Here is a 12,113-nt window from a genome sequence, read left to right on the forward strand (position 1 = left end):
CCATCTAGTGAACAATCCAAGCGCATCTTTTCATCATATACAAGTACCGCCATCTAGTAAACAATCCAAGAACTAAACTAGAGGTGGCTACATACATACGTCGAGGATGGACAAACCCACGCGCTAAGGAGCTTCACCCCTAAAACACGGAAAATCTTTGCGGGCACAAACGGCCGCTACACGCGCAACCGCGGTAAGCATCTGCCTGCTCGGTCGGCAAGCAGCCCACTGTGCGGTGTACGCACGATAACGCATACACTGCAGCAGCTAAAACTTGTCACCGCCCGCCAGTACGGGACTATTGCTGAAAATCAGTTTGCAAATACGCGAAAGGGGGTGATAGTGCAGTGAAAGATTGTGCGGGGGGTCGTCGTCGTCGCGGCCTCGCAAAGCAGTGTCTGGATGACTGCGGCGAGGCTAAGCCTTTTCACCGACCTCGGTGGGACGAGTTCACCGCGAAACGCTAACGCTAGCGAGCCGCAAGCGAGCCACTATAGTCGTCGGTGGCAATCTTCAATTATTGTCGTTAGCGAGCATGTTGAGTTAGGAAGCCCCCTATCTTGCCTTCAAACGCTCGTTTGCGCTCGTTTCCGCCGACGCGAGCACGGCCGCCGCGAGGAGCCGTTCGATGCGGGCCCGCCACCGACCGGCGGCGACCGACCCGACCGACCCCGCTGAGCGGTAGTAGGCGGAGCTTGGCCGTCGTCTGCTACAAGCGTGACGTACCGCCGAGCGGAGCCAATGGCTGCGCGCTTCTTGACGCAACCCTGTTTCTCTAGGTGTCACCGATCAGGTCTTGCGCCTGGTCGGTGGCGTCTCCGCTTCCACAGTGCTTTGGAGGAGCGGTTAAAGAGGGAATGCGCCAGGCCTTGTTGCGGGCCCTTTTTAATGAACGATAGCTCGGCTAATACTGGACGCTTTTTAATCATTTCTGCGACAGGATGTTCTTTGGATAGTACTCCAATGATTGCGCACGTAAAATCTCAACCTTTGGAACCCTGTTTAGGGCCCTTAAAAGGCCCATTCAGCCAAAAGGCCGGCGTCGGCGGCGTCCGGCGTCTATATAACGCCTCCTAGATTTCCATTGGCTGCGACGCGTTACTCTTAACGCATGACACACACACACACACACACACACACACACACACACACACACACACACACACACACACACACACACACACACACACACACACACACACACGCATATGTGCGTGTAAGGCCACGCGCTGAGAAAAGCAGCCGCCTCAGCGACGAGGTGATTTCGGCATAACAAGGATGTACCATATATATATATATATATATATATATATATATATATATATATATGACAAGGATAACAGAGCGGGGCAATGCACGCAAGACCTTCTCGTTGTCTCGGTGTTTTTTTTTTTTTTTTCTTTTGCCCGCTCCTTCATGCATAACTTTTCCCCTGTGGCATGACACATGTCTGCCCACGCGCAAAAGCCGAGGATGCGACGAGTAATCAAATTTTGCTGCTTGGGGAGACTGCGTCGCAAGCGTTTCCGGGCGCTGAAGGCGTTCCTCCCTCCGGGCGATGCCGTTGTGAAGCGCGCACGTACGCCCGGTAGCGGGTCGGAAAGGCGTAATTGGCTGTTTTTCTTGCGAACCCTTTAGGCCAGCTTAGCTGCCAACTTAGACAAGCCCCGACGGCCCCGGAGTGTTGGCCAGTCAAGACAGCGCGATAAGAAGCGAGAAAAAAACAGAGGGCACGCGCGAACAGCAGGGCGGAAACAGCGGTCGGGATCACGGCGGGATGCCTAAGTGGCTAGACACGCGGGCGCGAGATAATTAGGGCGTGTCGACTGAAGCCACTTTGATTGCCAGAGCCCGAGAGCAGCTACTATGCTCGGCTTCGGTCTTCGTGCCTCCTGTGTGTGCGAATGATGCGCTTTCTTTGCGCGTGTTGATGGCAGTCCTTCTTTTCAACGCGGCAGCATTTGTACGGCCACCCACATGCGCCCAGTTCTGTGGCAACGTGGCGTAGTCTTTTCTTTCAGTGCAATCCACGTAGGAGGTGCGCGAGCGTGTGTGCGTGGGCGCGTGCATGTAGGAGGAGGGGGCGGTGAAAGGGAGAAGCGTTGGAAATGGAAAATGAAAGAACCGAAGAGGACATGCGGCCATCTCTTCTTCGCACTCCACGTCATCACTTCATATAAGATTATCAAATGTTATGAGGAGAGAGAGGGGCAGGGGGAGTGTTAATAAAGCGCTATATGGACAAGGATATTCCATTCTACATCATCCTCTGCCTTCCACCCAACTAACGGCAACGATTATGCCAGTAAAGCGGTCGAAGCTGAGCTGGGACGAGAAATATAAAACGCTTTCGCTAGGTGCGTTGTGATTGAGCAGCGAAGTTGTTATCGATTCCGTGGCGCAGCGTTTAAGAGTGTTCTCTGCTCGCCGTAATCTTTCTTCGGCTTCATGATCGATTAGGCATGATCGGTCACTAGTTCTATACCCACTGCAACTTCACTGCACTGCATGGGACATCACGGTTCATTACATCACCGGTAAGTAATGTGGCGTCACAGCCACAAGTGACATCACCTCCAGTTGTAACGTAATGTATTCTAGTAGCACTTTTAATATAGAACAGAAAGTACTCCGTCGGTTTCATCGCACAAAACGAACGCTTTTTGAGCAAGCGACCATGCGGCACTCTTCCGGTTACATTTACGTTGGCTCTTTACGCTGCTTACGTCCTCTCCAAGTTGCAACGCGAAAGCTTTACCAGGATCACCAGCCGTGTCCGCGAGCCGTGCCCGGAGCGGACAGCAGCGTAAATTACGCAAACAGCTGTAAGAACCCCCGCCGCAACAGGAACTGAAGGCAAAACGGTGACACGTGCCACTAAACGTCAAAGTGAACGTAACTGTATGTCCTTGTTAAACCTGTATATATGTATATATGTATTCCCTTCTCTCTCTCCTCCCTTTCCTGTTCACCTGTGTTCCCCATTCCCCCCACACCCCCCATGGACGACGACGACGAAGATCCACTCGCTCGGTCTGCTTGAACCGTCTGAGAATTTTATCGCTCCGTACATGCTGCATCAAACCTAAGGCCACGACTTCGTGTTCCGTCATCGATAGAAGCACCTGGTCACCGCCTGTACAAGTATCAACACTCGGAGAGCCCGCGTTTCGTCACAACGAAGGTGGGTCACACTGCTTGCCGGAGCTAGGCCTAACACGGCCTCTGTACCGGCTTTGCCTGCTCGCGACGACCAGGATGGCGACCGCGATGGATGTGGGTTTGCCAACGGAGGAGGACAAGACGTCGACGATGCGCATTAGCAGCCACGGTGGGAGAATGTGTATCGAGGTACAAGGGGAAGACATTACACCCGATGACACGGAGGGATGGGCAGCCTCCGGCAAGCGCGTCAAGCAGATATCCACCGGCAACGACTTCGGTGAGTCTCCTGTTGCCACGCGTCGCTCCAGACCCAGAAATCGAGCCAACTTCGCCAAGCGCGTAGCTGAAATGGTTACAAAGGCGGAACGCATGCCGTCGACCATGCCAAAGGAGGACATTAAGATTGTCATGAGGCCACGTGGCGCCCTCAATATTGCCAGGACGGAGGCCTCGATAATCATGTCGGTCGTCATCACGGCGGCACGCGTAACGAGGGAGGAAGCTAGAGAAGACACCATCTGCACAAACGCAGCACAGAACATCATTGTGGTCAGCACCCCGGACGAACGCCGCGCCGGGCAGTATTCAACAGTTTGGGCCCTAGTCGTCGGGGGCACTGCGTTTGAAGTTAGCGCCTACCGAACTGCGCCGTACGGCACTGTCAAGGGAGTCATCCGAGGCATTGCAGTCGAAGACTCCCCGGCGGAAGTCCACCGCAACATTGTGAACTCATCCAACCCACTTGCGGTGGAGGCGCCCAGGATCGGCAGCTCGACAGCGGTGATTGTCCTCTTTGCAGGGCAGAAGGTCCCCAATTACGTAAAGTACGGCTCCATCCTCGTCAAATGCGGGCTGTATCGGAAACACTTTGAGGTATGCAGGCAGTGTGGCAAGGTTGGACATCGGAACGATGTGTGCCCGTACCCCAACACGAAAGTCTGCTTCGCCTGCGGCGCTGCAAACCCCAGTGCGGACCACGAGCGCGACTGCAAACCCCAGTGCAAGCTGTGCGGGGGCCAACACCTGACCGGAGCCAAGGAGTGTACCAACAGATATAAGACGCCCTACGTATTCAAGAAAAGGCAGTGGGAACGCAAGATGGAGACTCTGCACCAGCAGCGGCAGCAACAACCTCCAGGCATAGAGAGCTTCCCTCCGCGACGCGAGGCGTCGACTGACAGGCAACGCGCACGGTCGCAACACCGCAGCAGCAGCAGCAGCAGACGAAGATCAAATAGCAAGCGAAGCGCCAGCAGCCGCCGACAGCCATCGCAGTCGAGGGAGCGGGTTGCCTGGGCAGACGCTGTCAAGATACTTAGGTCCCCCGCAAAGCAACAGCCTGAGCAGAGTGCTGCGGTAGCTGCACTGCGGGCCGACAACGAGAAGCTAAAGCAAAAGATAGCCGACCAAGATGCCACCATCTAGCGAGAAGCTGACGCAACTCCTCTCAATACAACAGCAACGCCAACAGCCACCGCAGGTTGCGACTAGACGAGAGGAGCCCGTGGAGGATGAGCCGGAACCTGAGACAGATCCCTGAGCCCACAAGGCGATGGAGCCGACCCCCAAGAGACGAGCCCTCGAAGGTGCCAAGGACCGCAAACTGATTGCACGGATAGACAATCAAGACGACCGCCTCGACAAGCTGGAAGCTTCTGCGAAAATCACCAACGAACGCCTCACAACACTAGAGCAAACGTACCAGCAGATGATGGCGACCATGCAGAGCATCCAAGCGAGGATCATACAAATGCTAGTGCAACTTCAGACGCTCCTCGGACCTCCCATACCAAGGGCTGAACCCCAGAACACGGCGGCAATCCACCATCCATGGATCGGACAGCCCGCACAGCACCTACCCCAGTGAGAGACCTCCTGGTCTGGCACTGGAACTACAACGGCTATCCGAGCAAGAGGGCAGTGTTACAACAGCATCTACAGCAGGTCGCCCGCGTACCCGACGTCATTATGCTCCAAGAGACCCTCAGTGAGATTACACCGAAGCTCCCTGGCTACCGCGCGCACGCCAGCCCACTGTTACGAATCGGCCAGCGCCGCCGTACTTTCCCGCATCACTCCTCGGCTGTGCGGCGAAGCCACTGCGTGCGCCTTTCAGCCGTCAGGCGCCAGCATGTTCATTCAAGTTTCGACAAGCCGGGTCAGACGCCTCGCTTTCAACGCGTTTCAAACTTCGACGGTTGCCGGCCCGGCGAGGCACGTTTCAACGCGTTTCAAGGACACAGAGGCCCCGTCGATCGCAGCGGAGTCCTCCTCTCTCTCCTCTCTCGGACTCAACGTGCGCCGAGGCTACCGACTGTCACGAACTCTGGAAAGAGCGTTGTGTGTGTCTGTGACGTTCGTGGCGTGTTGCCGCTTGTTGGCGTTTTGACCGTTGCGGCTTTTGGGTATAAATAGAAGCCGCCCAAGCGCTCTAACTCATTCCTGTTTGAGCAGCGAATCCATGCTGTCGCTCTGCTCGAGCCCTGTATTGTAACCTCGTCCGGCGGGGCATTGTTTTCTTTGGCTTCGGCTCACCTCTCGCTATGAAGTAAACAGTTACGTCAGCCTTCGGCTTTTGGACTTCTTCACGGCTGCAACCGCGGCTGGCCGCTCGCATCATGCACGCTACCACTCGTATGTCGGAGGCCGCGGAGCTCGGATCGGGTGCCCCCACTCGGTCGCAACACCACCGAGCGCACGGGACACTGCCAAAGGAGTGGGACGTGGGGTGTGCACCTTTATCCGCAAAGGAATCACCTTTGTAGAGCACGACCTGATTGGCAACAGCGCAATAGAGTACTGCGCGCTGGAAATCATCACGGGCAAGCGGCAGAAGGAGAGCGCGTTCATGGTGAATGTGTACAGCAACCCTGCGCATCGGCAACAAAAGTTTCGGGCACTCATTCACAAGGCTACCCGGGTAGCTGGAGGAAGTACGCTGCTGATCTGTGGAGACTTCAATGCTCCGAATCAGGAGTGGGGCTACCCAAGGACGACGGTCAAGGGACGATACCTGATGGAAGATGCTATGGACGTAGGGCTGCACCTGCTCACGGATCCCGCCTTTCCCACTAGAATCTGGATGTCAGTTTCACGGAACACTACCACAGACCTTACATTCCTCAGGACTGCGGGGAACTCCCGAGGCACTCGGTGGCAAAACACAGGCAGCGACCTCGGCAGCGACCAGTACATTGTGGAAGTCGTCGTACCGCTCGCTGGCCCCGGCAGCGCTACTGCAACACGGAAGCACCGTCTCACTGACTGGGATGCCTTCCGCCGAACTCTCCCGGCGGAACAGCCTGAAATCATGAACATTCAGCAGTGGACAGAGGCCATCGTGAAGACTATAGCGGACACGACTACGGAGCTCGAAACAGATGAGAGTATCGACAGGGTCGACAGTCGGCTCGCGCATCTCTTAGAAGCCAAACACTCCATCCAGGAGCGATGGAAGAGGCAACGGACTAACCGGCGCCTGCGAAAGAAGGTTGCTGAGCTCAACAAGCAGATAGAGACCCACTGCAGAGTGCTCTGCGCGCAGCAGTGGCACGCGGTCTGCAGCGAGGCTGACGCATAGATGCACAAGGGTAGGACATGGAACATGATGCGGCATTTGCTGGACGAGACCAAGACGAAGGGCTTCCATCACAACAACCTCGCCAAGACCCTTCACAGGGCCATCCGAGACCTAAGGGAGGAAGAGGTGCGCAGGCGTCTAGATACCAAGTACTTGCCCACTACCTCTACGGAACCGCATCCAGAGTACGCAGGCGCTGACAATGAGATACTGGACAGAGACATCGAGGTATGGGATGTCCGGGTGGCCTTGCAGACCCTTAATGGCAGATCAGCGGCAGGCCCTGACAAGGGGACCAAAAAGGCTCTTAAGAATCTGAACGACGCGGCGATAGAAGCGCTCACGCGTTTCTTCAACAGATGCTGGTGCGCAGGACAGCTCCCTCGGGGATGGAAGACGGCCAAGACGATCCTCATTCCGAAGCCGGGCAAGCCGCCCAGCATAGATCATCTCAGGCCAATCTCGCTCACGTCATGCGTGGGGAAGGTCCTCGAGCACGTCCTCATGAACAGATGGCAGCGATACCAAACTCCATCATAGGATTCCGGGAGAAGCTCGGGACGCAGGACGTCATGCTCTTGCTGAAACACGAGATTGCCGACGACGCAGTGGGTACCCGAGACAACAGAGCCGTGCTGGGTCTCGATCTCCAGAGCGCCTTTGACACCCGAGACAACAGAGCCGTGCTGGGTCTCGATCTCCAGAGCGCCTTTGACAAAGTCCGTCACTCCGCCATCCTTGCACCAGTCTCTCGACTGAACATCGGTCGGCGGACGTACGCGTACATCAGGGACTTCCTCACGGGCCGTATCACAAAGATTTGCGCAGGCGACCTGCAACTACCGGAGAAACAGCTCGGCAGCGTCGTTACCCCCCAAGGGTCGGTGATATCCCCGCTACTATTCAACTTGGTGATGATTGGTGTGGCCAACCGTCTCTAGGAAGTGGAGAATGTCGGGCACACGATATAAGCCGACGACGTGACCCTGTGGCCCTGTGGGTAACAGGAGGAAGCGATGGGCATATAGAGACAACTCTCCAGGAGTTGTCTCTATATGCCCATCGCCATACGCCATCGAGGACCAGCTACATGGAACAGGTCTCATCTGCTCCCCGTCCAAGTCGGAGCTGCTCGTGATCCCGCCAAAGGGCAGAGGAAAGAAGTATACGGAGACGGCGCGGATAACGGTATGCACGGAAGGAGGTCAAGTGATACCCGAAGTGGACAAGATTCGAGTCCTGGGCCTGCTACTTGAACGCAACCGAGTCAACGGAGCGACAGGCACCAAGTTGGCAACGAAAGCCGCGGCGGCAGTGCGCCTCATTCGGCGGATATCCACACGAAGAGCAGGGATGAAGGAGGAGAGACTCACCCGCCTCGTCCAGTCCTTTGCAATCAGCCACATTGCGTACGTGGCCGCCTTCCACAACTGGCAGCCCTGCGAGCGAGCAAAGATTGATGCGACTATCCGCAAGACGTACAAGACGGCGCTGGGGCTCCTCGTAAGCACAAGCACCGATAAGTTCATGGCCCTTGGTGTCCACAATACCCCGGACGAAATTGCAGAAGCTCAACGGACGGCCCAGCTAGAACGCCTCTCCGGAACGAGGACCGGACGGCACATCTTGCAGCACCTGGGGCTAGCTTCTACGGCAGACCGACAAGAGAGTGCAGTCTCGTTGCCGGATGCTGTCAGCCGCCGACTTAACATATGTCCGGTGCCCAGAAACATGAACCCTGAGCACAATCAGGAAAGGCGTCTAGCCAGAGCCAAGGCCCTCATCGACCTCCACGCGACCAACAACGGTGCCGTGTACGTGGACGCGGCAGAATATCAAGACACCCCTGGAGCCTACGTGACTGCGGTGGTTGCGGCATCAACCGGGGAGGCGTAGACAGTCGGGAGCATTTATACTAAGAAGGTACATCAAGCAGAGGAGGTGGCCATCGCCCTGGCTATCGCGGACCCGGCCTGTACGACGGTGTTATGTGACTCTCGCACAGCAGTGCTGAACTATGCCAAGAACAGGGTGTGCAGGGCAGCGGCGGACATCCTGCGCAAGACGGAAGACAACACGACAGCGGTATCAATCAAATGGTTCCCGGCCCACATGGGCCCACGTGTCTCGAGCAGGGGGAACGAGAACCACAACGAGACGGCTAATGCAGTCGCGCGAGGACTCGCCAACCGCGCGCAAGCCAGCCACGCCGACCCGGAGTGGAGACCGTTCGACATTAGCAAGGATACGATGACCAACTACAACGATATCGTGAAGTGGTATCGACGGAATAGGAGAACTATGCCACCCCCGCACCCGGGACTCACCCGCGCGGAGGCAGTGCTTTACCGACAGCTTCAGACTGGATCCCTGATCACCCCGGTGCTTGTCAAGTACATTTGCCCCAGTGTGTATGAGAGTGACGTGTGTAGGCTGTGCGCGAAGGAGCGAGCTACGGCAGCTCACATCCTGTGGAACTGTGAGGTGAACCCACGTGCGGCAAGCGAGAAGACAACGATCCCACCGCAGCTGGAGGCTGCAACAAGGAGCTATCACTACGGACTACAACTCCAGGCCGTCCAACAGGTCGCGGCGGCCCTCGAGAGGCAGCGACCGGGAGAAGCCGCCGGGGAGGGGGGCGCAAGCCTCCCTGGACCCATGGGCGGAACCCGGAAGCGGCCCTCAGGACGCAGTCGCTACGACGTCCAGGCCACGTCACGGCGACGGACCCCATGAAGGGGTAGCCTAACCGCTCTGCAGGCGTTTCAGTAAAGTCTCTCCCTCTCTCTCTCTCTCTCTCTCTCTCTCTCTCTCTCTCTCTCTCTCTCTCTCTCTCTCTCTCTCTCTCTCTCTCTCTCTCCCTCTCTCTCTCTCTCTCTCTCTCACACCCCACATCAGCAGGCGTTCCGGTGTCCACCCTTAGTTGAGACAAACTACGCCTGCTGGTGGTCTTTCCTTTCCTTGTTAACAATAAATTCATTTATTCATTCCTGAAAAATAAAACACAACAAAAAGCACTGCAACGCGCCTGCACTCTAAGAAATCGCCGAAGGGGGGCTTCTCCACGGCATACCGATAGTCACTCTTATTTCCAATAAGAGTGACTAACTGTGCAAAGTAGGTGAATTACGAGGCCAATAATCCGATTAAAGTTAAAAAAAAGTCTGCGCAGAAACAACAGCGCAAATGAAATCCTAGCGCTGTTGTAACAGCGCAGATTCTACTTTTCACTGTCACTCGGTCTGCGTGTCTGTCACTCGACTCAGCCGCCAAGCCAAAGTGAAAGAATACGTAATCGCGATGTATATATAGGCAGGATCCTTGCATACTACTTACACCGTCTTCCAGTGCTCGAAGGGGAACTCTTCGGGAAGAAGGTTTCTGTGTTGCGGGACACCGGAAGCAATACACTGGTGGTCCGTAGGTCCCTGGTTACCGATTCGGCGATGACAGGGACAAAAGCTACGTTGCTTCTAGCAAATGGGGAGAGCGTCGAGGTCGAAGAGGCAGTTGTGGAAGTATTAACACCTTATTTCTCCGGAAAGGCTACCGCAAGGTGTATGCAGACCCCAATATATGATGTAATTGTGGGAAATATTCCAGGGGCACGCGATGCCTCAGATCCGGATCCCGCGTGGAGGGAAAACAGCAGCTTATTATGGGCCACAGAGACAAGTGGTGACGTGACTGCCGCACCCTCCACCCAAGTCGTCATGGGGACGAAAGGACCTACGACACGCAGAAGGAGCCCCACAGCGGCCTTGAACGTCATCCAACTAACCCCGCAGGAACTTCGGCGGGAACAAGAAAAAGACCCGACTCTACGGATATGTTGGGAGAGGGTTGGAACACCCGTAACCGGCAAGCGAGCGGGAGTTCACACGTTTTTCGTCAAAAACGGACTTCTGTGGAGGCAATACGAAATGTCCAGTGACAACGTTTTTCAACAGGTCGTAGTCCCGAAGAAGTTTCGGTCCCAAATACTGAGCTTAGCACACGAGAGTCCAATGTCGGGACACCTGGGAATCAAGAAGACTGTTGGGCGTCTGCTGGAAGCCTTTTATTGGCCCAGGGTACAAGCGCACGTGCACCGGTACGTCCGATCATGCGACGCTTGCCAGAGGACGTTTCCAAAAGGAAGAGTCCCGAAGGCACCACTTGGGTGCATGCCGCTCATTGATGCACCGTTTGAACTAGTAGCGGTCGATATCATTGGTCCCATATCGCCAAAGTCATCAAAAAGCAGCCGACGACGCGCAACGGACAGTGAGACACACCAAGGGATGGGCAAGGAGCCTTCGCTCCGCAGCTACGGATCCCGCCCGGATAAAGTCCCGCCGGCTGGGAAGCCCCCGCAACAGAGAGCCGAAAGATGGGGCCTGTCACCTGAGAAAACTCTCAGCGACGTTGCCTGCTGCAAGCCTCCTGGTCGCCGCCCCAACAAGCTACAAGGTAATGCGACCTCTAGACCCAGACGGGGCCCCATCCGCTACAGGGACGGCTCGGCCACTGCTCAGGAGGTCGACAAAAGCGCGAGTTCCACTTCCAACGTGGAAGCCAAATGTGCGCCCCGAGCACGGAACTGGAGGAACGCCCGGCCCGGCAGGCGGGCTCCAGCCACTTCTTGGAGAACGCCCGAAGACGGGTCGTCGTCCCAACAGCAAACGCTCACTGAAATCCACTCGTTTGCACCGAGGAGACAAGGCGCGTTCTCGAAGGCAGACGCTGTCGCTGGAGGGGACGCCGCCTGCGCACCCGGCTACCGTCGGAGGCGCTGGACGTGGCGTGCACCGAAAGCGCCAGCCGACAACTCCTGCCTCGTGAAACCCGGTACGCAGCCATCGAACCGGAATGCTTGGCACTAGTTTGGGCCGTGCAGAAATTTTACATCTTTTTGTACGGAACAACATTTGTGGTCCAGACTGACCATCAGCCCCTGAAGTACCTCGCTAGCGCCAAACACCTTAACACCTTAACAACTCCGGTGGAGTCTAACTCTACAAGAATATTCATTCAGAGTAGAGTATATGAAGGGGTCCGAGAACGTAGGAGCGGATTACATTAGTCGCTTGTTGCCGCCAGCCGATAAGTAAGATAATTGAGGTAATAGGGTAACGGTGCAGTGGTTGGTGTTGTTGGGTTCAAGCCAAGTGTTCTTGGCGACGTTCTTTTTGTACCTAGTGGTGGCATGACATTGCGAATCGTGAAGTGTTGTGGTGACTCACGGGAGACTTGTAGTGCGCGAGAGTGTGTGACAGTCACTGAATGTAAGTGATTGTGTTCACCGTGTGCGGGATGGTGTTCACCGTGATGCCAACTACGTCTACCCCTTCCGACCACCCAGCAGTGATTCTTCACCTCCTTGTGC

General features: G+C 56.0%; 1 protein-coding gene and 1 pseudogene across 2 annotated transcripts in view; one reads left to right on the plus strand and one right to left on the minus strand.

Annotated features, from left to right (window-relative positions):
- LOC144155235 (uncharacterized) overlaps nucleotides 1-12,113 on the minus strand; it is a 301,417-nt gene that overhangs the window by 186,124 nt on the left and 103,180 nt on the right. The window lies entirely within an intron of this gene.
- On the plus strand, nucleotides 3,259-5,032 carry LOC144178561 (uncharacterized; annotated as a pseudogene).

The sequence above is a fragment of the Haemaphysalis longicornis genome, unplaced genomic scaffold, assembly GCF_048455015.1.
Source record: "Haemaphysalis longicornis isolate Haplotype H1 unplaced genomic scaffold, Haemaphysalis longicornis Haplotype H1 scaffold_1, whole genome shotgun sequence".
Taxonomy (NCBI): domain Eukaryota; kingdom Metazoa; phylum Arthropoda; class Arachnida; order Ixodida; family Ixodidae; genus Haemaphysalis; species Haemaphysalis longicornis.